This window comes from Lissotriton helveticus, chromosome 11, assembly GCF_964261635.1.
Source record: "Lissotriton helveticus chromosome 11, aLisHel1.1, whole genome shotgun sequence".
Lineage (NCBI taxonomy): Eukaryota > Metazoa > Chordata > Amphibia > Caudata > Salamandridae > Lissotriton > Lissotriton helveticus.
Genome location: NC_136072.1, coordinates 64888866 through 64916365, shown reverse-complemented (window position 1 = coordinate 64916365; position 27500 = coordinate 64888866). Strand labels below are relative to the sequence as shown.

The window sequence follows — 27500 nt, the reverse complement described above, 5'->3', positions numbered from 1 at the left end:
ACAGGTCCAGCAGCAGGATCCTTCCATGATACTATGTACAGCTATTAGCTTCCTTAGAGGGTAGGCTGAAGCTTCGTAAGTACTACGAAAACAAATTCTCAAGATCCTGCTGAGGCCAATTATCCACATGCACTTTTATCCCGCTCCTTCGCCTGATCTGGTATGCTGCGAGAGTCAATCACAACAGAAAGATCCTACAAGCCTTTCAGTAACTTTCTACAACCTACACCATCCAAACAGAGACGGAAAGGAAGACATCTACCATCTTGGCATACTTCACTCCCTCTAGCTAAAGGGTTTAAGACAATAGTACAGCTGATGTTAATTTCGACACGGTGATGGCAAAAAAACAACAACATAAACTGATTGCAATGGGAATCTAACATCACCGCTTTTAAAATTACAAACAGTTACATATTTTTTTTAATGCATGCAAACGCAGCTTTAATTTCTTGCGGAGCAAAAAAAGCATGCAACACTGCCCGACAAAAAGTAAGTGACATACTGTATGCACTACAACTGCAGACCAACTTAATCTAAACACAAAAGGTTGACAGTTCTTATGTAAAGCACTTCAGCATTAAACAAAGTCCCAATTTTAGGCGACGAGAAGAACACACTATCAACATAGACAAAACATACATTTTGATAATCACCCCCCCCCCCTTCCAATCTATTGCATCCACACAGTAAAGAAGCCACACACTACATGCACAAGTGGCCCAGGTACACTGGCCAAACAGTCAATTCATAAAAGCAAGACATTTGCTTGGCTAATGACAGCACTCGAAATGTCTTCACTTCAGAGCTTTTAAACTAGTTGTCTTTGAAAAATGCAGTCAAAATATATATTTTTTTAGTCATGTAATTTAAGACTTCGCAGGGATGACTTCAGAGTCTCTGGGGATTTTCTAACAGTCACAAGCACCTGGTGCACAACAAGCCACATCAGCACCTTTGTAGCAGCATCAACACGATAGTCACAAGCCAGACGGTGGGGTAATGAGCCCACCAGGCCTCGATACTATGATAAGAAGTGATCAAAAGCAGAGCTCTAATGCACTGCATAAAATCATAAATGTGTGCATCCAGGTATCCCGATTGCATAGCGCAAGACTTATTAAACGCACAGAATATAAGACCCCATTAAAAAGGTTAACTAAAAAACTTGGAAAAGGCATGTGCCCATTAAAGATCTGTAAAACAGACTGACTGCTACAGCCCAACTGGGCACCACATTACTTATGCCACAGGGAAATAACAGGATGCCGAGCACATATCCCTCAAAAACACTAGACACATCCATCCTTCGACTCTGTTCACAAGGAACACAGAAAGGCAGCTTCATGCCTGAAAGTGATGTCCTTGCTAAAAGGGACAGGGGTGGCTTATATGATCTAGTCGTTAGATTTCTCTAATGACACACATGTTGCAGGCGGGTGCACATACACTAGCTCAGCTGGGCTCTACAGGCCATCGTCTTTCAGGAAGCCTCCTGAAGTTCACCAGTACCGGCTAAGAAAGGGAGCAGAAAACGTCACTCTGGGCACCTCTCCCACTTGGTACATCAATTCGTTTACTAAAGAAGTGAGATAGAAAACAAGCAGCTTCTAGTCTGACACCGGAGCTCCATGGAGAGGATCCAGCCAGTGGGGCGGAAGGGGTGGGGGCTGGTCGTGGCTTATCATCCAGGCAGCTGGCCCTCTGGTTATCTTCTGCTCTGGGGAGGGGATTTATCGGAAAGGAAAACGCAACTGTTCAAGTGCAAGGGTTAACTAACGAAATTCCGGTGCATTCTCCTGAAGGCCAAGAAGATATGGTCTCAGCAAAATGCCGGCGCCACGGTGCTTAAAAAAACAAAGCCAAGATTAAGAGCAAGGCAGTATATTAAAAACAAAAAACAATTTACAAAAGCAATTTGTTTCGCACTGCCCAAACCGCTCTTTAAAATGCAGGCATAGCTAAAGACATGGAGTTCTGGGGTTTGGGCAGACACTAGCATATACATTACACATCTTCACTTGCTCTGCTTCTGCATTTCAGGGCCTTTAGTGTATTCATAACTCTTTTGCATTCCTGCCTTAACACCAGCAACACCGTAACCTCAACAGAGCTGGTTTTACCACTAAGCAAGAACCCGCATTATGCACTGGTGGGCACAATCATGGCAGACATGCGCAAAAAAGGTTAGGAATTATTGTCATAAATAGGAGCAAAGATTTGATTTTCGTATGTCAAGGACGTGCACAGTGTCGAGAATCACTAGCATTGTGAAATGAATGTCCCCAATATGCCAGAAATTACCACAATTCTGCCAGGGTAAACATGATACTAAGTATGGAGACAAATGTGCAATGGATGCCTACAATACGCCACCAACTTCCAACATAATGCCAGGGCAACCATTAGGCTATGGGTGGGCACCACTGTGCCATGGATGCCCATAATAAATCATGAATTTACATCTGCCTAGTCTACCAATATGCCAAAGACAGGCGCTATCATACCATGGATGGCCACAATATGCCATCATTATGGAAGGGTTATTCTGAAAGTGTGGGTAGTGGGCACACCGCTCAAGCCGAGACACCCTCGGGTAGTTGTGTGCAATAAAAAATTCAAAAACATAAACATAAACACACGAGCACAGGGCGTGCTCACTAACAGCATTGGGGCATCTGCCATTCATGTCTGTCTTCTACAGCTGTCAAGAGAGGGAGGAAGGAAGGCGGGGGAAGACGGAAGTGGGGCAGGACAGGCCTGTGGAGAAGACAAGCAAGAGTCCTGCATGCAGCTCCAAACGCCAGCCCTGCAAACCAGTAGCTTCTCAGCAGGCTTTTTTTTGGAGGGGCGAAGGTCCATAAGGAATATTGTACACTAATAAACCAAATTCAAGGCACAAGCATAACACAATCAAAACTGCAGTTCGTAGCTATCCAGTAAACAAAGCATGATGCTGAAATTCTTGTAGCAGTACCAGTGTTAATCAGTCTCAACGATGGCTGTAGATGTAACATTTGGCCTAAAAAACACTCCCAAAAGAAACTGTAGCAAAAGTCACACACACAAAGCTGGGGAATAAAAGATAATCAAGAAAAGCTGCAAGTAGGAGTTAAAATAGTACTTCTTCACTCCAACCCCTTTCTATTACTAGCAGAAAATTCGTATTTGCTGTTTGAGATACGCAATCTCCTCTTAGAATCAGATCAGTCATCGTAGGAAACCTTCGCAGACAACTAGTGTTTGTTGCTCGGCTACCAGTTCTCAACAGCAGAAATGTGTATATTAGATTCAGCCTATTCTCTACAACCCCATCACTAGGTTGCCCTTATCACCAAACTGACTCGCACCCAATAGTTAGTAGAAGGCATTCACCAATTATCAATCATCCATAATGGGTAACATTTTATGGGTTGGGCTTGGACTTGACAAAAGGCCATAGACCTCTAGGACAATACCGGCTCGTCATCTCACTGAATCTTATAAATAAAGCATGTGGTATGTGCTATGCAAAATGTGTGATCTCATATAGAAAGGTAGTTTAGGGAAAAGAACTCTGACATGCAGAAAAATGTCTGTGTTACATGCAATTAGGGCAACATCAAAGTAGTCTATTATTTGAACAGACAGTTTTTTTTCGCAAGCAGCAGTGACAGTGTGGGACTGTTAACCCACCTATGTATTTAGTAACATACTGCACCAGTAGTCTGGAGAACTTTCATTTTCAGTTGACATATGTAAATGTAGGGCTACCTTAGAATATTGATTCTTATGCACATTTTTGTCCTACTGTATGGAACAATAGGATGGTAGCCAAGTACAAAAAATGCCAAAAAAACAGCAAGGGCGAAGATATTGTGCTATGAAACCTAACTTCATCACCTCCCTCAACAAAACAATGTAATTCGGAAGCAGTCACACATTATCAACACTGCCATAGTCAACATCTCCAGACCATTGTCAAAGCCATGACCCGAGAGAAGCCCGGATAATACCAGCGGACATGGGTCTTCGGTGACAGTCACTGCCTTATCAATGACCCCTCCCCCGCCCCCCAACCCCGATAGCAGCGAAAACGCATTCCAACTGCGACATCATCAGTCAGTGGTAGTTCCAAAAGGTACACAAAGAGGAACAAGAGTATTCACAGTGCCGAAAAACGAATATACCACGGATTTCACAATAACAACAGGTCAGAACATGGGCAGAGAAAACTGCCACGAGCTAAAACCAAAACAATGTTGGTCCCATTATAAAATGACTATCAATGGGGACGAAAACAATCCTACAGGTAGTGACAGCACGGTGTTTTCTTGTGGCTGGCTACCTTAAGTGATAATTTGATTGTACTACATGAAAAAACGAATTCCTTAATATCCTAAAGCACATTTGGTACCGCAAAGCATCACATTGTAACATCAGACCCACTGCTCGACGTCCCTCATTCATCTGTTTCCAGAAATGGCCCCAATGCTCAATAGTGCTATTCAAAGAACAGTGGCTGAGCAACATAACTCAGTACAACAGGCGTGGCTTCTCGAAACATCACATTCAGATGAAAAGGAGCATGGGAAATTAGTGGGAAGATAACCCCTCTTTAGAGCATTCGTCACCTCATTCTACGGAAACAAAATGCATCAATTAGGAGATCGGCGTGCGGTGCTGGTCGGCGCTTTAGAACTGTAAATTCAATCACTGCCTACAACTCGCAAGGTTTCTCCAATAATAGCTTCCGTTTTGGTCTCCTATCGACACATTTCCTTTCAACTAGCATTGTATTGTAATTGCATTTATATAGCGCTTACTACCCAAAACAGAGCTTACTGTGCGCATAGTTTACCAATTTGTGACTAATACGATACCACTTGATATAAAAAAGAAACACCATGAGCACACCAAAACATAACTAGATGATTATGCTCATCTTCCGAATAATATAACAGATTGGGCACTAAATCCACGTACAGCCCATGTGAGGCTGGGCTTTCAGCATCCTGTACAAGGGTTCTCGCTCCCCAGCACCGTTCACGAGCTGCCCCGCCCATTGGAGGTAGCCGGTCAGTCAGCACCCATCCCTCTGCCCCAAAGTCACCCACAGGAGAGAGGGACCAATGTCAACACTTCATCTGCAACGCTCCTTTCCAACAACACCTCTGCCAGCGACCATCACCGGAGACCTCAGCACACATGAACCTACCTAGGGCTGCCACATAACCAGCCTTTATTGGTCTGAATGATGTTTGTAACGGAACACAAGAACAGATGATGTTATATTAACTGCTATTACAGGATCGGCACATTGCCTATAGAGCCACAAAACATATGTCAAGGTTGCAGCCCTAGCCACATCCCTTGGAAGTAATCCGCCTGTCAGCACCCATGCCTCAGCCCCACACCTGGAGGAGGTAGCCTATAAGCACCCACGCATCTACTCTACACCCCTTGGAGGAAGCATGTCGGCCAGAACCCGTACCTCTCCCCCACGCCCTTGGATGTTGTCTACAAGCGCACATGCCTATTCCGCACAGCCCGTGAGAATCCAGTTCATCAAAGGAAGGGGTGAAAGAAGATCAAAGGAAAGGATTATAGTTCTTTCAGAGTCTCATCGTTTTAGAACTATCGCATGTTCAATATTATATTCAAGGAAGCCATGGTTGCGGCTTTATTTTATTCAACTAACAAACATTGACAAAGCCAATAGTTCTGGCTTGTTGAAGGTGTAAGTCACGTTACTTGTTCTAGGTGTAACGTTACTTGTTGTATTACATATCTGGATGCAATGACATGAGCCAGTCTGTCAGCACCCATATCTCTGCCCTCACCCCCTGGAGGGGGTGTATAAACACCCATGCTCTGCCACTCACCCCCACCCAGGGAGGCTGCCTGCCTCTCAGCATCCTCAGCTCCCATTCCTCTTTCCTGCACCCCGCGGAGGTAGCCTGTCATCCCCCATGCATCTACTCTACACTCCTTGGAGGAAGCATGTCGGCCAGAATCCGTACCTCTCCCCCACGCCCTTGGATGTTATCTACAAGCGCACATGCCTATTCCGCACAGCCTGTGAGAATCCAGGTTATCAGAGGAAGGGGTGAAAGAAGATCAAAGGAAAGGATTAAAGTCTCATCGTTTTAGAACTGTCGCATTTTCATTATATTATATTCAAGGAAGCCATGGTTGCTGCTGTTCTATTTTATGCAACTAACCACCATTGTCAAAGCCAATAGTTCTTTAGGTGTAAGTCACGTTACTTGTTCTAGGTGTAACGTTACTTGTGGTATTCTATATCTGGATACGATGACAGGAGCCAGTCTGTCAGCACCCATGCCTCTGCCCGCCCCCCTAGAGATACTGTATACACACCCATGCTCGGCCACCCACTCCCACCCAGGGAGGCTGCCTGCCTCTCAGCATCCAACACCGGGAACCTCAGCCCCCATGCCTCTTCCCTACACCCCGTGGAGGTAGCCTGTCATCCCCATGCATCTACTCTACACCCCTTGGAGGAAGCATGCAAGCTAGAAACCGTACCTCTCCCCCACGCCCTTGGATGTTGTCTACAAGCACACATGCCTTTTCCCAACAACCCTTGGAGATAGCCAGTCTGTCAGCACCCATGCCTCTGCCCGCCCCCCTGGAGATACTGTATACACACCCGTGCTCTGCCACCCACCCCCACCCAGGGAGGCTGCCTGCCTCTCAGCATCCATCACCGGGAACCTCAGCTCCCATGCCTCTTCTCTGCACCCCGTGGAGGTAGCCTGTCACCCCCCATGCATCTCCCTTACACGCACCGGAGGTGTCACCGTTAATATCTACCAGCCGGGTAGCGGACACCACCGGTCCTCGGCGTCTGCTCCACCCTCATCTCAGCAGCGGTGTCAGCTGCCATCACTGGGGACAGCAACGCTCCTCGCCCCCCCGGGGGCTTACCGAGACGTATGCGAGCTGTCAGGACCTCGGGAAGCGCGAGACAGGCGGCTACAGTCGACACCCCCTTCAGGAAAACCGAGACCCACCCACTCATACATCTCTGCGTGCCAGAACCCTCCCTGCCCCGCCGGCCGTCACCCGTGCTCCTCCCGAGACGTCTGTCACGGTTGACTCGTCCCCTCTCTCCGCGGCTCTCACCTGTCCCTCCAGCCCGTGTCTCGGGCGCCGCCGCTCCCTGCACAGACCACCAGCCTCCAAGATGGCGGCTCCTCCTCCCAGCCCTGCTGCTAGCTGCGGCGGTGACGTCAATGCGCCATACGTAAGGGAATCCGACTGCCAAACAGGGCCGTGAACATGGACGAAGGACTAAGATGCCTCCCTCCCTCCCCAGGGACATCTCTAACGGAATTCAACGAGTGTAATAAAAGAAAGACTCAATGCCGTTGAATGACATAGGCAGCAGGCAGACATGCAGGGGCATCTTAAGGATTTTGGGGGCCCGGGGCCAAACGTATTTTAGAGGCTCCTGTTCGGAACAACTTTGAATTTATGATCCAATTTCAGCTTTTTCATGCCCTCTTTGGTCAGATCACTGACAGAAGACAGGCACACTCCTCAATCAACCAGGTAGCTTATACACCACGTCTACCCCCCCCCCCCCCCATTAGGGTCTCAAGGCGCTGTGGGGGTGGGTCTGCGGTTCAGTTGAAGAGCCAGTTCTTGAGGTCTTTCCTGAATTGAGGCAGTGACAGTGAGTGCCTGAGATGTAGAGGCGGGGAGTTTCAGGTCTTCGCAGCGAAGTAGGATAAGGTCTTCCTCCAGCCAAGGTCGTGCAGATTCATGGGATGGTGGCCAGGGTCAGTTGGGCAGAGTGGAGATGTCCGGTGGGCGTGGTTGAGGTATACAGGTGTGGCGTTGTGGAGGGCTTTGTAGGCGTGTGTGAGGAGCTTGAGGGTGATTCTTTTGTTGATCACTATCCAGTGGCGGTCTCTCAGGTGACCAGTGACATGGCTACAGCGGGGGATGTTCAGGATGGGTCTGGCAGAGGCGTTTAGGGTGTTCAACAGTTTCTTTAAAAGTTTCTGGGTGTCTAAATGTGTTTACATCAAAGATATTCAGGTATGTGTTTTTAGGTTTTGCCTGTCGAAAGCTGCGCACCGTGCAGCTTTTCGGCGCAGGCGAAATCTTATGTGTACAGTATGTGTGTGTTGTTCCGCCCTCTCTTTCCATTGGCTAGCTCCATAAATGGAGGCTAGCCATTGGACGAGAGTTCTGCTCGTCATTCTGCAAGCAGATTCGTGGGCGTTCCGGCGATATTTAGGCTTTTCGCTACGTAATGCGGCTGTGGGCGTGTACTTTTTTTTTTAACGTGGATGTTTTTACTCATTGCTAAAATCATCCTGCTCCCGCATGGTTGTATCCCGCTGTCCGTCCCCCCTCCCGCTGTCCGTGTCTTTGTGTATCCTGCTGTCCGTCCCACCTCCCGCTGTCCGTGTCTTTGTGTATCCCGCTGTCCCCCCCCCTTAAGCCCGTTTAAAGCATCCGTGTAAAGAACGTAAATCGAAGTTGTTACACGCATTGTTAAGACAGGGAGACCTGCTTGCGTGTTATGCCCTGGTGAAGCCCGTCTTCCCGTTTCCAAGCAGCTCGCTAGCCCAGAGCTCCTTGAAGCAGCAGTCTGCCAAGTCCGGTGATATTTACAGTGGAGTGAGTATGTGTGGCTGTTGTATACGGACGAGCAATGGTAAGCGAAGCACACACACAACACACAAACCGGAGAAACCGGTTCCCCGTGTGTGAAAGTTAGACGGGAGGGCGCCTGCGAATATTTCTTCATAGCTGTTGGCAGACTGAGACCCACGGTTTGCACAAGTGCTTTGTTTTATAGTCACATCTTAACTTGAACTAATATCAGACGCTGCCACCTCGGTGCCAGGCTGCGGTGAGTGGAAAGGGCAGTGCCGGGAGGCTGACATTCCAGGCTGTCCACACGGAGCTGGAATGGCGCAGACATGTCGAGGCTTGCAGGGCAGCTGCCCGCTGCAAAGCCCCTCGCCGCTTGTAACGTGTGCTCTTGTGTAAGACCTTAGGTATTTTTGCAGTGTGTGTTCTAATTGGATTGATCAGGGCTCCCGTGTCTCCGGGCATTTACACATTTACAGAGCTGTCTCCAGAAGGGAGTGGCGGGTGCTTTTCGCTGCATGACCTGCCCGTCGTGGTATGGCAGCGGCCTTGAGTTTATTTTCACTTTTAACAGGAAAACCCCCCTTCTCTCCCGTGATGGGTTTATTCTGCATAGATTCCCGTTCTCACCAGCACTTCGTTCCACGCGGCGGGACCGCGGGTGTTTTGAGCAGGGCGTTTAGACCCTTCAGCCCCACTGGAGCCGGCCTGCATCTCGCCTCCCCGACGATCCTTCAGGAGGTACCGCTTATGGGGTCATCGCCGGCTTCCACAGTGTTTTATGTCTTCTCTTATGCTTTTGATTTTTGTTACTTTTGTGCATGTCATGAATGCCCCACTTTGTTCAGAATTCTTCTTGCTAGTCTGTCCCCACCAGAAATTAGACGCTTCTTTCTTGGTTGCTTAGTGATCTGCTGGGCTTTTTTTCCCCCTTTATATCTGAGTAAGAAACCTGCTGAGTCCGATGGCCATTCTACCCTCCCAGGTAGGCCAGGGATGACCACGGTGCCTTCTTTTTTTCCTGTACTCAGATTGTGGCCTGTGGGAATTGGGCCTCTGATGTTGTATGTCGGGTTGGGTCTTCCAGGCCCTGCAAGTTCCCCCAAGGGTGGGCATTCACTTCAACTGAGATACTTTGTGGTGAATCTGCAGTGGTTCAAGATTCGAAAAGGATGGTTCCTCTGGCACTCTGGAGTAATTAGCCACGATTGGTTCATGTGGATGTTTGTCTAAACCAGATTTCCCCCATTCTGTGCGTGCACACCAGCTGCCTTTCCAAGGCTGACTGTATTGGAGAAGTTGGTGCCCGCTGTATTGCATTTAGCCATCTGAATGCCATTTGGGATGTGGACAGTCTTTATAGTTAACATTATGGTGCTAGTCAGTTGTCATTGAAGTTTCAGTTGTCTTCTGAAGGCTGTACCAGTTTGAACCATTTCACACAGCAGTTCAGGCAGTGGTGCTGTTACACACGGATGCTGGGAATGCCTTTGTGGTGCAGCTAGCTGTCAGGAATGTCTTGTGTCACAAGGAAAGTGTGTTTGCCCATTGATGACATAAAGAAGCTTTTTTCCCCAACTGGATGTTTCAAGATTAATGCACAAGCCTAGGTAGCAATCGTGCAATAGGTTTTCTGTTAAAAAAAACTCATTCCAAGACGGATACTGATGTCCTAAAGTGCGTTGATGCTTGCACACGTGTCATGGCTAAGATGGCCATTTTTAGATTTCGCCTGTTGAAAGCTGCGCACCGCGCAGCTTTTCGGCACAGGCGAAATCTTATGTGTACAGTATGTGTGTGTTGTCCCGCCCCTCTGTTCCATTGGCTAGCTCCATAAATGGAGGCTAGCCATTGGAACAGAGATCTGTCCGTCAATGCCGGAGCAGATTTGTGGGCGTTCCCGAGAATTTTAGGCTTTTGCCCACGTCATGTGGCTGTGGGCGTGTACTTTTTTTTTTTTTTTAACGTGGATGTTTTTACTCATTGCTAAAATCGTCCTGGTCCCGCATGGTTGTATCCCGCTGTCCGTCCCCCCCCTCCCGCTGTCCGTGTCTTTGTGTATCCCGCTGTCCGTCCCCCCCCCACCCCCCCCGCTGTCCGTGTCTCTGTTTAGACACACCCAGGCGCTCCTGGCTGTTCCCATCCCATTTTACAAGAGCCCAGCCCCGGGACTCGAGCTGGGCATTCAGCTTTGCGTGTGCAGAGACCGAGAGCCGGAGTGGACCTCACCAGGGAGCCCCCCCCCGGGATGGCCGCCTAGAAGCCCGACCCCCAAAAGGACAGGTAAGGAGCTCACCTGCGCCCACTTGCTATGGACCCAACTGGACCTTTGCACCGGAACCAAAGCTCGGAAACTTTTCCTGGGTTCGAAGCTTGGTCCGTGAGCCCTCCCCGTGTTTGGACACCCCCCGGGCTCCAGAGTGTCCCTGGATTGCAAAACTTTTCTGGGCTCAGACGATTTTCTTGCCCCGCACTCCTCCGTTTGGGGGCTCCGGACAGACTTCGCCTCGCTTCAAAACAGTTTTAGGGCAACTTTGAAGCGCTTCTGCACATTAATCTGTCCAAATTGCAGTGACTGGGAGGGGTGTGTGTTGGCTCTTTTGACGTAGATTTGCGTCTACTCCGTAAAGGACCCCTTCTGGTGCCCCTAACGCACAGCCACGCCTCGGTAATACACAGGAGTATGAGGATTGCAGCGGTTTGTAGGGCGGGCTAGTGAGAAGATTAACCTAGCGCTATAGCCCTCGGTGTACGGACTCTTACTATGGCGTCAAAACCAGCCAGAAAGTTGGTTAAAGCAAATCTTGGGCGTTCAGCGATAACAACGGTGTGTACGCAGGAGCGCTGCCGCCCCCCCAACTACTCGCTTGCATGTAGCACAGCACTCCGACCACGCCCACGAGGTGTGCTGCAGGAGTGGAGTAAAGTGGCGTGAGTGGTCTGGAGACATGCACAGGGTCGAGGCTGTGGGTGTGCGTCTTGGAGGGCGTGTTTATTGCGCAGTGTGATTTGGTGTTTGTGGCGTTTCTGGAAGTACATTTTAGAGTGCACACATTGGGCTACACAATAAACAGGTGGGACCACCTACAAAGGTGTTGTATCTATGTGCTTACATCTGTGTGCTTGTATTTTTATATTTAGATATTGAGCAATACACTCTGACATGCAAAGTCACTTTCAACATTTTAAGCAAATATCGCTACTTGGCAAAGTAGTTGGACAGGGGCAATTTAACTTTGTCGTTTTGTAGGGGATCCGCGGTGTGTGGTTCAGGTGGTATTTGTCCCTCGCAGTTACAATTGCAGCCTCTCTCGTGTAGTCAGGACATAATGTTTCTACTTTTGAGGTTTCATTTAGCTATTTAAGGTATTCTGGGAGTTGTATTCGTTTGAGTGGCAGGCCGGATACCAATGGTTTGTTCAGAATAGCCAAGCACTGGAAACATGGCTGTGCTTGCTTCCCTGCCCCCTGGCTGTGCTTGCTTCCCTGCCCCCTGGCTGTGCTTGCTTCTCTGCCCCCTGACTGAGCTTGCTTCTCTGCCCCCTGGCTGTGCTTGCTTCCCTGCCCCCTGGCTGTGCTTGCTTCTCTGCCCGTGCTTGCTTCCCTGACCCCTGGCTGTGCTTGCTCCCCCGCCCCCTTGTTCCCCTTCCCCTGGCTGTGCTTGCTCCCCTGCAACATGGCTGTGCTTGCTTCCCTGCCACCTGGCTGTGCTTGCTTCCCTGCCACCTGGCTGTGCTTGCTTCCCTGCCACCTGGCTGCGCTTGCTTGCCTGCCCCCTCACAGTGCTTGCTTCCCTGCCCCCTCGCTGTGCTTGCTTCCCTGCCCCCTCGCTGTGCTTGCTTCCCTGCCCCCTCGCTGTGCTTGCTTCCCTGCCCCCTCGCTGTGCTTGCTTCCCTGCCCCCTGAGTGTGTGTGTGGCTCTGGGTGGGTGTGGGTGTGGCTCTGTGTGTGTGGCTCTGTGTGTGTGTGTGTGGCTCTGTGTGTGTGTGTGTGTGGCTCTGTGTGTGTGTGTGTGTGGCTCTGGGTGTGTGTGTGTGTGTGGCTCTGGGTGTGTGTGTGTGTGTGGCTCTGGGTGTGTGTGTGGCTCTGGGTGTGTGTGGCTCTGGGTGTGTGTGTGTGGCTCTGGGTGTGTGTGTGTGTGGCTCTGGGTGTGTGTGGCTCTGGGTGTGTGTGTGGCTCTGGGTGTGTGTGTGTGTGTGGCTCTGGGTGTGTGTGTGTGGCTCTGTGTGTGTGTGTGGCTCTGGGTGTGTGTGTGTGGCTCTGGGTGGGTGTGTGTGTGGCTCTGTGTGTGTCTCTGTGTGTGTGTGTGGCTCTGGGTGTGTGTGGCTCTGGGTGGGTGTGTGTGTGTGTGGCTCTGGGTGTGTGTGTGTGTGTGTGTGTGTGTGGCTCTGGGTGTGTGTGTGGCTCTGGGTGTGTGTGTGGCTCTGGGTGTGTGTGGCTCTGGGTGTGTGTGTGGCTCTGGGTGTGTGTGTGGCTCTGGGTGTGTGTGTGGCTCTGGGTGTGTGTGTGTGGCTCTGTGTGTGTGTGTGTGTGTGGCTCTGTGTGTGTGTGTGGCTCTGGGGGTGTGTGTGTGGCTCTGGGGGTGTGTGTGTGGCTCTGGGTGTGTGTGTGGTAGTAATTGCTGTCTGCTGAGCTCGTCTGTAGGGTACAATAGGTCTCACATTTGCGAGAGATTAAGCTAATGGCAATGTAAATGACAATGCCATTTATTTATCTGTTTTCAAAACCAACACATAAATACAAATTTTGTCATTTACAATGCCAATAGCTCTAACTTTTCCAAAGGCGAAACCATTGCATTGTAAATGCTTGTTGATATTGTAACACAGCAGCAGCTCACTAATATTTCAGCAAATATTCTCTGTGACACCCTACCATTTCACATTTGTGAGGTCCTGTTTTGATCTATTAAAAAAATATTGGATACTGCATGAAACGAAAACATTTCTCTGCAAAATTTCTGTTGTTGAAAAATCGGGTTACTTAATTTTCCTAATTGGCATATATTAGGGCAAAGGCAATTTTAGATGGGAGACAGCTAAAATAAAGCAATTTTTGGCTTAAAAACATTGTGTCTCCCACCTGAATGGGGTCTGCTGGCATGCATGACATGTCTTACGAAAGACAGTGAACACGACACTTTTGAACCACCCAACATATACATCCTAGCAGCCTTCTAGCCAACCCTCACACCCTAGGAGACATACACCCGGTTTGATATGAAGAATCCAACTAGTTGTTAAAGGTTGCATTACTCGACCAGCGTGCAGTGTTAACAATAAAGGACACACCACAGTAAGGTGATCACCTGGGGGTGCACTGCTCTTGGAAGGCATTGTATTTATGCAGTGATGTCACTTAGGATAGTCTAAGTAGAAACAATAACACAGGGATGCATTCAGGGTGTAATGTGAAGGCAAACCCAGCAGCCAAAGGTTTTGGACATGACATTCGTCCCAAAACAGGAAGGTAAACATAAGCTAAAGGTTAACAGTTACCAAGCTCAGTCATGTCTTCTGCGTTCAGGTGTCATAGTCCTTGTACTTTTGAGCCAGGGAGGGGGCTTTCGGGTAGTTTCTCAAGCAAGTGTTCGCCAGTTCCTTAGCCAGTGAGGGCATCAAAGTAACATCAGAACCATGCTCTTGCTGGCTAGAAGTTTGGTAATAATCTGTCATTTGTTTAATTGTTCTGCTTTCTCTTTTCCTGTGTCGACTTGTGTATGATGAGAGCTGGAGCGCAAGATGCGTGGCTCGGTGTGATACCAAAAAGTTTCCATTTAAATAGCATCACAGTTGTGATATTGTTTCTTGGTGCAATCAGTGTGATACTGCAATCTCAGAAGAATTTGTAGATGGCTCCTTTAATTTCCTCGCTCAAATTCAGATATCTTGATGAATTTATTCTGTGTTTCCTTGAAGCGTTCAGTTACTCCATTAGCACAGGGTCACCGGGCATTATTTTTCTGTGCTGAGAGACTGGCGGTAGCACACCAAATTACATCCTTGAAACCATAGGCCATTGTGTGTGCAGAGTTCCTGTGGAATTCTGAGTGGGCTGACATTTTTTTCTGGTGACAGGTTCTTCAGCTATCATAGATCCCACAACTTCAACTTCTCGGTACTTACTATATTCATCTAAAACAACTAGCAAGTGCTGTCCCTCGGGTAGACTTGCAAAATCTGCACTAATACAAGATTACTTGTTGTTCTTGGCACCGCAGTTCCATGCACTTCCAGTTTTGGCCACCTGAGTACTGCCATTAGTAGGGTGGATTTTGATCTCACTATGTCCTAGAATGTACGAGGGATTAGGTGCATGTCATTAAAGTTTGTGATGCTTAATTTCCTTGTCCCCTTATTTTTCTTTTCTTATTCCAGTTAGGGTTTATTTATACCTTTATGTACTGGGTTTATGATTTTTTCTTCCTTGCATATGGTTGGCTGTGGTCCTCACAGCAGAATTGTTTGTAATGATCTGGTAACCAATAAACAAATGTTTCGAGTAAAAAAGAAAATCTACTTATGTTGAACGAAAATCATTCCAAGCTTCTTGAATTATTAGTGTTGTTATAGCGACCAGATCAGACCAGATTACATCGGTGGCCATCACATGCAAGATTATCAGCAGTGACCACCACAGTTCATTGACATGGCTGCAAGAATGAATGTATTAATGATTTTGTCAATGTGGACTGCCTCTATGAGGTAATACGTAACACCCACAGCTGCACTGCCCCTCACACCAAGGTAATAATATTTGTAATAAGTCCCCACAAAGCTGCATGATTTATCACTCAAATGCCAGCTTTAAATCTGTTTTCGAAATTCGATAATTGTTCTCCAAACATCCGCTTCCGAGATCTGAAAATACACACGTTTTCACCTTAATACACACCTTTAAATTTTGGTAAGCATATATTAATTCAGCCAAGAAAAAATATTTAATTTAGTAGACTGGGTAGGCTCATATAGGAGAGCTACTTACACGCTCATAGAGAGCTACAGCTGGCAAGCCACTTGTTGGTGAAGCCTGGTCCAGATGTTTCCATTTTATGTCATTTCTTGGGTGATTTACAGGGCTACTAAATTTTAGTTCTAATTGAAGATAAACTATCTATCCCCACTCCCCAAAACGAATGTTTTTCTATTAGTCTGGCCTGTCAAAAGAGACACACATTCTTGCCAACATTTTGAAGCATCAAAGAGGGAGTTCAGATAAAAAATGTGGGACTATAACTTCTGTATTAATTTTCATTCATATGATATGAATTCTAATATCGAGAATTCTAAAATAAAACAATTTGTGGCTCGAAAGATCACAAGTCTTCTGCCTAAATCAGGAGTGCTGGCATATGTGCAAACACTCAGCCAAAAATATACTGATATTGTGACCCCATGTCATTCTCTTTGATGATATATATAAGAAATACATTGATGGGTGGTCGCGCAAACCGCAAATACCATGAGAGATATACCATGTCCTGTGGTCTATACTGCCACTCTGATGTGCCACCAGGCAACTGACAGTTGACAATCGACAAGTGCTTCCTCCTTATGTGCCCAGGCCATACCCGCTTTGTCCTTGTTATCTGGTGTCAGCCGAGGGGTGAACAGCACCATGTGCCCCATGAAAGCATAAAGGCTTCCAACCTGCTACCACGTGCCCCCAGAAGCAGCCTTATTATTGATGGGTATCAATCTCTTGCTGTTTACCAAGGCAAAGAAATACAACCAGCCAGGGCAGCCCATGGCATCTTTTCAACGTTATGGCAACACCATCATCATTTGCACCGTGTAGGAGATAGATGGAAAACAAGTTTACAACAATGAGGGAACCATCCTGGAATCAACCTATCCATCCTCCTACATCTTGCAGATAATCGAGGGACCGATGGCCTCACTGCTGCCAGCGGGGGTGTAAAGTCGGAGTAGGTGAAGCATAGCATGAATATTTAGTGGCTGAAAATTGTGCAATGTAAAAACAGAAAACCTGGGATGAATCTCGGCTTCTCCACTTGACCGAATTGTGTGACCCTGGGCAATTGTTTTATTTCAATTTCCCTCCTTTTTTTCATTATCATATTTAAGAGAAACTCGAAATACATGACTTCAGGATGTGTGCTGTTCAAAACCATCTCCTGTGCTTGGATGTAATCATGGCATTGTTGTCAGGGTGGGGGGAGAAGAGACTGAACGTTTCTAAATTAAGGTTTGATAAACATCACTTTAAGAAAAATACTTCTGAATGCACTGCTGAAATTTGATTTACTAAGGTGAAATGGTTCTACAGGTCAATGAAATATATGTATTTTTACATGTTTGCGGTCTTTAAAAATGAAGGTATTACTAAAACCTTTGTATTCATGTTAGTGCTGATTCGAGTAAACAGCAGCCCAATGCAGCTGCTGCCCAGGGGGCCGCATGTAAAGGTCAGGAGGGCCGCATGCGGCCCCCGGGTTGTACTTCGAGTATCACCGATATAGTGCCTAATCTGTTCCTCATCCTTCCTACCATAGGTCAGGTTGATGACTGGTGTCATGAGGGACCACCTGCAATACTCAACATACACTGTGGACCCAAGTCACTATGAAAGATTTCTTCTTTACCTGGCTGTTAGACCTGGCTTCTTTTGGCATGGTTCCCCCTGTCTTTTTGCCTCTGACTTCCTGTTTTTGACTGTGTGCTGGATTTCACTTTTGCTGGCTGTAGGACTCAGGGCACTTTACCACTGCTGACCAGTGCTAAAATACAAGTGCTCCAGTCTAAAATGTAATGGTATTTGGTTTCTCCATGACTTGCCTATTTGATTTACTAGTAAGTCCCTAGTACTGTGCACCTGGTGTGCATAAGGCCTGTAAGTCAAATGCTACTAGTCGGCCTGCAGCACTGATTGTGCCTCTCCCACCCCCACGAGTAGCCCAGCAAACCGGTCTCGGGCCTGCGACTGCAGTGTCTGTGTAGCGCAGGTTGTTAACTGCCATTTCAACTTGGCAAGTGCTCCTACTTGCCAGGCCCAAACCTTCCCCTTTTAATACTTGTAAGGCACCCCTAAGATAGGCCCAAGGCAGCCCCATTGGCAGGGCACAGTGTATTTAAAAGGTAGGCCATGTACTGTTGCGTTTTACATGTCCTGGTAGTAAAATACTGCCAATTTCGTTTTTAGGTCTCGCACTAGGTGACGCATGTCGCCAGCGAGACCTATTGTTGTTGTTTTCCCTTCCAAGTGGTACAGACCGGTGCAGGAGCCGATCAGGGTCTGTGGACACGCTTACGCAGGCCGGCACGCACACACACGCGCACACACGGACACACATACACACACACACACGGACACACATACACACACACACCGCGGCCCCCCCCCCGACTAAGCCCCACTTACCACATCAGCGGCCTTAGCTGCCACTCCTGACTTCTGCTGCCACCGCTCCTCTGGGCCATCCACTCCGTGGGTGCGGGCTTCTCGCAGAAGATGGAAGTCCCGCCCCACGACAGCCGTGAGCGTGCACATCCTGAAACCGAAGTTCGGGAGCGTGCACGCTCACGGCTTGATGTGGACATGATTCGTATCAGGTTTCGGTCAAAGGCAGACATCTTTGGGTGAGGGGACGGATGGACTGCAGGTGAACAGCGAGGGATATTGTGCTGGGGTTTGGCAGGTTTACATACGCAAGGAGAAACACGGAAAGGCAACCGCGCACCTAGGCACGATCGTGTCATAGGAGGGGGTGGGGATCAGCTGAACGTGCCTCAGACGGTACAGACTGTAAAATAACCTCTTGCATGGCACGCAGCAAAAAGCGGTAATGGAATTCCTGGAGGCCACGCGACCCCACACTTTCATTTTCTGGAGTTTATTGGTAGGATTTACCCTCCTTTGATTATGCGTGAAGTGAGTCAGGGGGTGCTAAAGAGGCTCGCGCGCGTCCCTCCCTAAGTGACCTTCAATTATGCTGTGAGGTTCTGGGTGAATGAAAAGTCAATGTTGCGAGATTAAAGTTATTTTTAATGTAAAAGGCTGATTTATAGACACTATGGGCCCAATTCACGAAAAGTTCACAAAGAAAGATCTTCGACAGAACGTAACTTTCCTACATTGATTCAGTTAGCGCTCCCTTGCTTTGGGCACGCTGAAACATTTGGAAATGCCTTGGTGCAAGGCTCGCCTTGTAGGTTGAAAAAAATTCCACAGGAAACTCATCCGTCCCCGGAGATTTATTGCATGCCACATGGTCTATCACGAGGCACACCTCCTCAATCAATTTTGGCTTATCTAGAGTTTAGCGGATACCACTTCTGGAGCATAGGTGCATCACTCAGAGCTCCTCAGCTCAAAGGCTCCCTATCAAACAAAAAAAAGGAGGGAGCACACTGCCTTGAAATCCCAGCACCCAGTTCACTCATGCATTTTGGTAAATACAGTGCATGATAACACTTACTTCCATTAAAAAATCTTTCGTTTTCACCATGGTTGGTGAGGCAATGCTGAGTATCTCTAGACATAAGGTCATGTTTCAGGATAGTTGTCCTTCACCAATAGAGAGTAACACATACATTTAGAGGTGTTGGAAATGCTGCTCACATTGTTTTCAGGTCACATGTGTTACCATGCCCTGCATTTACCAGATTACATCTGAGTGAACTGAGTGCTGGGGTGCCAAGACAGTGTGCACCCACCCTGTATTTTAAGGGTAAAGTTCATGAGAGCTTTTAAGCTTACACAAGTCTACTACGGGAAAGATTTGTAATCAGAGATAGAAGGAGAATTTGCACCAGGAAGTCATTGATTTGGTGGGTAATTATCCGTTTCTAGCACACAGGCATTGGAAGTCAAGGGTGAGTCTGACCCCATGCTAGAGAATATTCTTTGGACACCTTACCAAACCCTTACCACATGCCCCCTGACAACACCAGTACCCCATACCTCCAAGGACACAACACCGGCCCGATAGCGCAATCTTGCTATGAGTTAGTACAGAAATTAACAAAAAAGGAACTGTTAGAATCTGCTGTCTGGGCAATTTCTGATGCAGTCTGTCTGTCTGCTTTAATAAAGGGCACCACTGATTTTTCAACTGCTGCCTATGAGGACGTCCACACCTTATTATCACCATGATATACTACCAAGGTATCTATTTCTTCTGACCTTTCTGATGAATGTCATTGCCCTACCATGTCTGTCTCTCCCACTCAACAACTAATTGTGAGCTTTAATTACTTTTGCTAAACTTTGCCATGCAAGAGCTGCTCTTTCTACTATGTTATCCGCAGCTCCCCATTCCCTATCTCTCCGCCGCCATCACTGGCAGTGCTAGCACTTCAAGACAAACCCTTTCTCAGATGCGATAAAAGCAAGTGTCCAGACATTTAAACACTTTAATAAATGGTCAGCTTCAGGTATCTCAATTGCCTACCTTGTGTTCCCAAGATTATTACTGCGAATTGTAGCTGCTTGTCAGTGTCTGTTGGATACACCTCCTAAACTTCATGCCACCTATGCTCATTGCTTGGTCGGCAAATGCACCTCTCTGCCTTCACAATACCAGTAGTCATCGACTGAATATTGCTTTGATGCTTCTGAACTACATGGTGGGGACTGCACTAAATTGCTATCCTATCTTGACCAAGCGGTTACTGAACGTAGGGCTAGATGTACATAGCTTTGAGTTTGCAATTACGTAATAGCAAATTTTTGCGATTCGCAATTTGGTAATCGCAAACAGCTACGCACAATGTGTGTTTCACACATTTGGCAATTCCCAGTGGGTCGCAAATAGACCTACCGTATTAATATTCATGAGGTAGGTCTTGGTTTGCGACCCCTTAGGAGATCGCAAAAATCACAGGGATGGTGGCTTGCTGGGAACAGCAGACCACCATGTCTGTGATTGTTTTTTAAATAAAGCAATTATTTTTTCTTTTTATATGTAGTCCGTTTTCCTTAAAGGAAAACTAGATGTGTTTCAAAATGAAAAATTAAAAGTTTTCTTTTTTTTATGAGGAGGCAGTTTTCCGTAGGGCCACTGCCTGCTCTAAAAAAACGTTTTACAAACATTCACAAAGAGGAAGGGGTCCCTGGGGGACCCCTTCCCGTTTGCAAATGGGTTACCACCTACTTGAAGTAGGCAGTAAAATGTGAATAATTTGCGACCGCATTTCGGTCACAAAACATTCACACATACCATTGCAATTCGATATTAGGATGGGGCGCCCTTAACACGCCCCTTCCTAATACCAAATTGCAAACCCATTTTGCGATTCGGTAATAGTTTACCGAATCACTTTGTACATTAAACAAGCCTTTTTTGCAGTCGCAAATGGCCTGATTCTGTGAATCGGGCCGTTTGCGACCTAAAAATAAATCTTAGTACATCTGGCCCAATGAAATGAAAAAGCGGCTATAAGCTGCCTCACGGCTAAATGTATTGCATTACTCACAGGGAGGGGGGGGGGGGTAATGTCGAGTGCAGGCATTTCCTGCCCGGCTGCTTCCACAGCGTGAAGTCCCACTGCTGATGATCAACCAGCAGCCCATGTTCATGTTCCCTGGTCACCGGTTGACCTATTGTCTTTTACTAAAGACTTATAAATTGCGTGAATAACATAACTCCATTGCTGATATACTGAACTGAATTGCTTAATTGCCATGGGAAAACCTTTCTTCACAGACCTAGATGTACTGTTTAACATTATTGCACCAAATTTTTGGGTTAGGATTGTAAAAAAAGATGTTGATTGGCTGGCAATGGAACTGCCATGATCCTCTAACAATGGCTGAGGGCCAGATGTCAGCAAGAAACTAGAGGTGGGCCTGATAGATCCTAGAAAGTAAGTTACCGAGGACAGGGTTGATTGGTCTAAAATTATAAGTACCACTGACTAAAGATGAAACAGTGCATGTCTGTTATGAGCTATTATTGCAAGTAGCAGCATGCAGAAGCTCCTGGGTGAGTATCTGCCTGCTTTTGTTACCGCCCTCACATTAAAATGCATTTCCTTTGCGGGCAATAAGAACCTACTGAAAAAATACTAGCGCTGCCAAATCCTGTGCAGATTATCAACAGCGACTGCCAGAGGAACAAGAGTGGAAACTTAAAAAAGAGAAGGAAAGGCTGATGGTGGTGTGCAACCAATATTACCAATGCTGCAACACTGCAAATCAGACAGGAAAAGTAGGCAGAGGAGCACTTGGCCAAGGAAGATGGTGAGGGCATTGCAGAGGCAGTGGAAGGCCTGTTGGGCCAGGGGGTGGACAAGGAAATACCTGTTTTAACTGTAACCAGCCTGGTCACTGGCAAAATGCATGCCCAATGTTACAGATGGCAAACAGAGCAGCTATGTTTTATTTTTCTTCACCATCTTCATTCTGTACTCCCTCGCCTTAATTACTACCCCCCTCCTTTGTCTATTCTTCTCTACCCCCATTCACGCCCCAATCCCTCCACCCTACTACCTCCAAGCCCTCCTCCATCTCAGGATGCTATATATTACTCGACCACTTGTACCCAGTTATTTATGTTTCTTATCCCTCTCGCGGCGACATATGTTAATTTGTATTTTGCTACTTGTTCTCTTCAATCGAACCTATATGAGCTCCATGATTTGAACAATTGTAGTATGCCTGTATTAGCTTCACTCATGTAAAGCGCTCTGATACCCCCGGGTTCAGCCAGCGCTACATAAAACCTTCAAAATAAATAAATACACAGGGCCTGTAGCTACTCCCTACACCCTCAATCTTTTTGTTGCATATGTGCCACCTCCCCCACCCCATGCCCAGGTTGGGGCACCATTTCCTCCCGAGCCCAGCAGCCACCGCACAGATTCAGGCTCAATGGCCTTGAGATCAGGGCACAACTAATGGGTACTACCCCCTCACTACACATTTTATGGCTGCGCAAAAGGTGACGACTACCTCCTAGTTCCTTCTATCCAGATAGACAAAAAGGGCCCTTATGTAACTGGAAGAATAATGGGCCGTTATTAATAGACACTTGAGCTACAATATGTATTCTAAAGGCATCTGAGGTGCCCAATGGCCACTTTCGAGAACTGCTATAACAGCAGTTGGCTTAACAGGCGAATTTGTTGTAGAGAAGCGAACAACATCTCGAAATAGTAGTAGGACCTATCACCGAGCATCACCAGTTTCTCCTAAGCCACACTCGTCCTGTAAATTTGCTGGGTTGAGACCTGTTGTGCTAACTACAATGCACCATTCACTGCAGCCCAGATGGTGTCTTTCTTGAAAGCAAGACTACGGGCCTGTTACTACAATCATTCCAAGTACGCGCATTGAACTCCAACATTGTGTCGTCTCACATGCATGGGCCCGACACCCCAAAGATGTAGGACGGGTCCTGGACTACTCTCCAGTCCAGATCTAGTTTCGCCCTGAAGCCCCCTTACCTAGAATACCCCAGAACAAACATTCAAGAGCATGTAAATTGGGAATTGCACCAGTTATCCAAGCTCTCATACAACAGGGGATATTGAGGGAAATAAGAGATAGCCTTTGTAATACTCGGATACTCCCTGTAAAAAAAAACCTCCAAGGGCTTGGATGGGACTTCTGTCTTTTGCTTTGTTAAGAATTTAAAGGCAATGAATTAGATTATGGTGCCCAATCCAGCCACCGTATTGACCAAATATCCAAGTTATAGCAAAATACTTCTCTCCTAGATTTGAGTTCCCCCTTTTTCACTATACCTCTGCATCCTGACAGCCAATACCTATTCTCCTTCCAATTCTAAAATAAAAGGGACACGTGGACTCGTCTGTTGCAGGGGTATACCGATAGCCCCTCTATCTTCTCCCAAGCCTTAAAGGGAGATTTGGACTGACACAGAAGCATGGCCCTTACTTTCACCTGGTTCCATACTACTCTGCAACACTAGACAAAGTGCCCATGGGGCTGCCCCGTGCCTTTGTTCGAGGGCTTCACAGCTGTATGAGTTCACATTATTGCCATCACATATCATGATTAAGAGTTTACAGCCTTGAACTCAGCTACATTGTTACCTACTCATAATGATTTGTTGAGTGACAATGCTTTCGATAATTGTGTATTGGCTATTGACCGCTATACAAAAATAAGCCCCGATTTGCAAGATACACCATTGTTTGATGCCGCTGCGACCTTTTTGTGGATGGAACTTGTTTGAGGGACCAGTGAGGCACCCTATGGGCTTCCTATGCTGTTTGCACTGCACAAACGTTGTTTAAAGGTCAGCAACTGGTGGGTATAAGGCGTGCCCAAGCAGCGGAACTGATGACCCTGACAAGGGCCTGTTTTATTGCTATTACAATGAAGGTCATTATCTATACTGATAGCCAGTATGCACTTGGTATCACTCATAATTTCGGCCAATTGAAAAATGATGAAACGTTTAGCTTACATATCCTCAAAAAGACTATGTGCTATGGGTAATACATTTGTTGATTGCAAAGCCAGAGAAATAGCATTAACCAACTGTACTTTTAACAAGCTTCTTAAGACTTCATTACACACAGACACACTGAATGAAATTATGCTTATTTCGACCCTCAGTGTTGCTGGTTTCATCAATTCTGTCAAGAAGCTCAAAGATTGTAAAAGTTGCACTGTATGTGCAGAATATCATGTTGGCGAAGGCACGCCCACTGAACCAGGTCATTTTCCCCCGCCCCAAGGACCATTCAAGAGTTTGTAAATGGACTTTATTGACATGCCCCCTCCTAACAATTACAAGTATGTTATACTCATTATGTGCATGTTTAGCAAATTACCAGTTACTTACCAGTAATATTCATTACTCCGCGTCGTAGACATCCCTGTCACAGTCATTAACATATGAGCAATAGTTCCTCCCCGCAGAACTTCCAAGAGAAAAACTCCCTTGGTCCCAACCCTACCCTCCAGGTCACTCCCACATCCTGTGGCACATAACCCCTGACCTACTGCATCACATCCTGTAGCACGAAGCAAAAAAGCTGAACAGGGAGAGAGGTATGGGAACCAGGACTGTGACGGGGAGGTCTACGACTCAAAGTAATGAATATTACTGGTAAGTAACCGGGCATTACCACCTCGTCAGACCTCCCCGTCACAGTCCTTAACATATGAGCAGATACCACAGCAAGAATCAGCTCCACCACAGAGCAGTAAACAGATTTTATTGGAACAAAAAAGCAAAAAGTCACACCACCTGTACAGAACACGAAACAGCGTCCCCAAACCCAGCAGACCCAGTCCCAACCACCACCAAACGATAATGGGACATAAAGGTGTGTGGAGTACTACAAGTAGCTGCCTTACAGATATCAGCCATAGACGCCCCCTGAAAACAAGCCAAGGAAGCCTAACTCAGCCACCTACTGAGAGTTGCACCAGAGGGCTTCAGACCGTGGCCCGTAAAGGTTTTAACCACCAGCTTCTTGAGGAAACAACTCAACAGCTGGGACGCCAAAGGAACAACCGTCTCACAGGCCTGACCCCAAAAGGCCCTCACTCCCGCCCACTGAGCCCGCAACGAGGAAATAGCCAGACCAAATTCGAATCCATCCTTCAGGAAATCCAAGACACGCACAGGATCCACCTCCAAAGCAGACCAGTCCCTATCCACACACCAATCCTGAAAAGACACCCAATGCTGAGCATAGGATTTAAGAGTCAAATGGTGCCGGGACTGTTGGATGAACTGCGCCGCGAGGTTCATCCTTTAGACAGCCAGGCCACCAGATACAACCGGACCAGACAATCCTGGGACGGAGGAGGAAATGACAGGGGACAGGAAACCAATGGCAACGGACAGCAAGGCCCCACCGTAACAACAGAGGAAACCAAGGCCTCTGGGTCCAGGCAGGTGCCACCAGGATCACAGATGCCGGGTCCCACTTGGCCGTCAGCAGGACTCTCGCAATCAAGGCAATCGGAGGAAAGGCATACATCAAGCCCCCCATCCCACCGAAAGGACAGAGCATCCACCCTCCAAACCGAGTCCGACTGAACCAGAGAGCAATACTTCTCCCTCAAGGCATTCCCCTGGGCTGCAAACCAGTCCGCTACAGGGACCCCAAACTTTCTCAAGAACACCCCAAACACTTCCTGCTTCAAACACATCTCCAACAGGGTGGGAAACCTGCTTAGACGATCCACCTCCGAGTTCAACACCCCTGGCAGGTGTAACGCCCTCAGAGACAACAAGTTCAACTCTGCCCACTGGCAAATCTGCTGTGCTAACAAGTTGAGGCACTCCCCCGGCGGTTGGCATAACACACCACCGCCGTGTTGTCCATTCTCACCAGTACATCCCACTGCAGGATCCAAGGAAGAAAATGTGTCAAGGACAATTGAATGGCCTTCAACTCCCTCCAGTTGGAAGACATCCCTGCTTCCTGGACCGACCAGCTCCCTTGAATGGACTACTGAGCCATCACAACCCCCCAAGCTAGCTCGCTGTCATCCGGAGTCAGCACCAACTGCTCCTGGGACACAAACGGAGAGCCCTGAAGGAGATTCTGTTCCTCCTGCCACCAGAACAATTCCTGGGAAATCTCCATACCCTCCGGAATCAACTGGTCGTAATCCTGAGACCCCAGACACCAATGCCCCAGAACATGATTCACCAGAGGGTACAAGTGCAGCTGGGCCCAGGAAACAATCATCACAGTTGTAGACATCAATCCATGAACCCTCAACCACTGACGAGTCGTGGACGAAGGAGAGACCAACACCTTACTCAGTTCTTGTACCAGGGTCAGCCTTTGAGGCTCTGACAGGAATACCTTCCCCACCCTTGTGTTAAAGACCCCTACCCCCAAATAACAGCAGTTCATGAGTGAGGCACAAATGGGCTTTCTCCAAGTTCAGAATCCACCCAAACTTCTGCAGGAGGCGGCAGACATCCTGGGTAGGAGTTTTTAAACAAAGAATGGCAGCTAGGCATAAGTTACTGCACCACCCAGTATAGTCACATATAAGGTAACCAACTCCCTATTGCCCACCTCAAATGACCAGCTGCCACATGACCATAAATTAGAAACAATTACAACAATAAGATGAGAAGCAACACACTTTAGTGCCCCCATCACTCCAGTGTCACAGCAGTTTCCCCCAAGTAATTTCTACCCAACACCATGCTCTCTTCGTAGTGCCCCCTAGCAACGTGTCCCTTCTTTGCTACACCATCATAGCACCCCCTTTCATTTCTGTGCTAGCGCAACATCCCCAATCCTGCTGTTCTTCACCAGGTGACAATTTTATCACGCCAACAGTAACCTGGAACCTCCAATGCGCCATGTAAGAGCCGGACACTGAGCTGTTCCTTCTTTTTTATGTGTATCTAATAAAACATGATGTGCACCGATAATTTTATACACAGAATAGATACTTAATCAACAGTAAAGATTTGTTTCTAGTTCTGATCGTGAACAATTAATCTGTAGTCGCGGACACATACGGTAACATCACCACATTGTGTTGGTAACATAAACCACTCAGTACATTTTTGTTTTGCGAAGGTGTAATAATAAATCTATCTCAGTTTACAGTGATTTGATATAATGTGCGTTTCAAGCTGGTAAAGTCCTCTTCACCAGAAATTAAATAACTCATGTTGCAGGGCTTACTATTAAAATGAAAAAGTTATGACCTTCACAGTGTTACATATTCCACATGTCTAACTATCAAGCAACTTTAATGATATGGTGGTGGACAAAATGAGTGAAACAATCCACAGTGATGTGCAATATGGGACATATGTGAATATGTTTATGACCAAGGAAAACTATTTTTTGTAGTGCCGCTGTGTTACTTGGATCCATAATGTGCACATAGGGGCACATAACATAATGAATCATAGAATGCAGATCCATATATGTTTCTACTAATCACATATTTTCTGCTTTT

The 27500-nt window shown here is 47.1% G+C and overlaps 1 protein-coding gene across 2 annotated transcripts in view; it reads right to left on the bottom strand.

Annotated features, from left to right (window-relative positions):
• AP2M1 (adaptor related protein complex 2 subunit mu 1) overlaps positions 1 to 7286 on the bottom strand; it is a 148796-nt gene extending 141510 nt beyond the window's left edge. The window contains exon 1 of one of the 2 annotated variants that reach the window (XM_078666028.1): positions 7129 to 7286. The gene's annotated coding sequence lies outside the window, so the exon portion shown is untranslated. Of the gene's footprint in view, positions 1 to 6791 lie in introns of both variants that reach the window. The other variant, XM_078666029.1, reaches the window with a different exon arrangement.
• Between the last annotated feature and the right edge of the window lie 20214 nt (positions 7287 to 27500).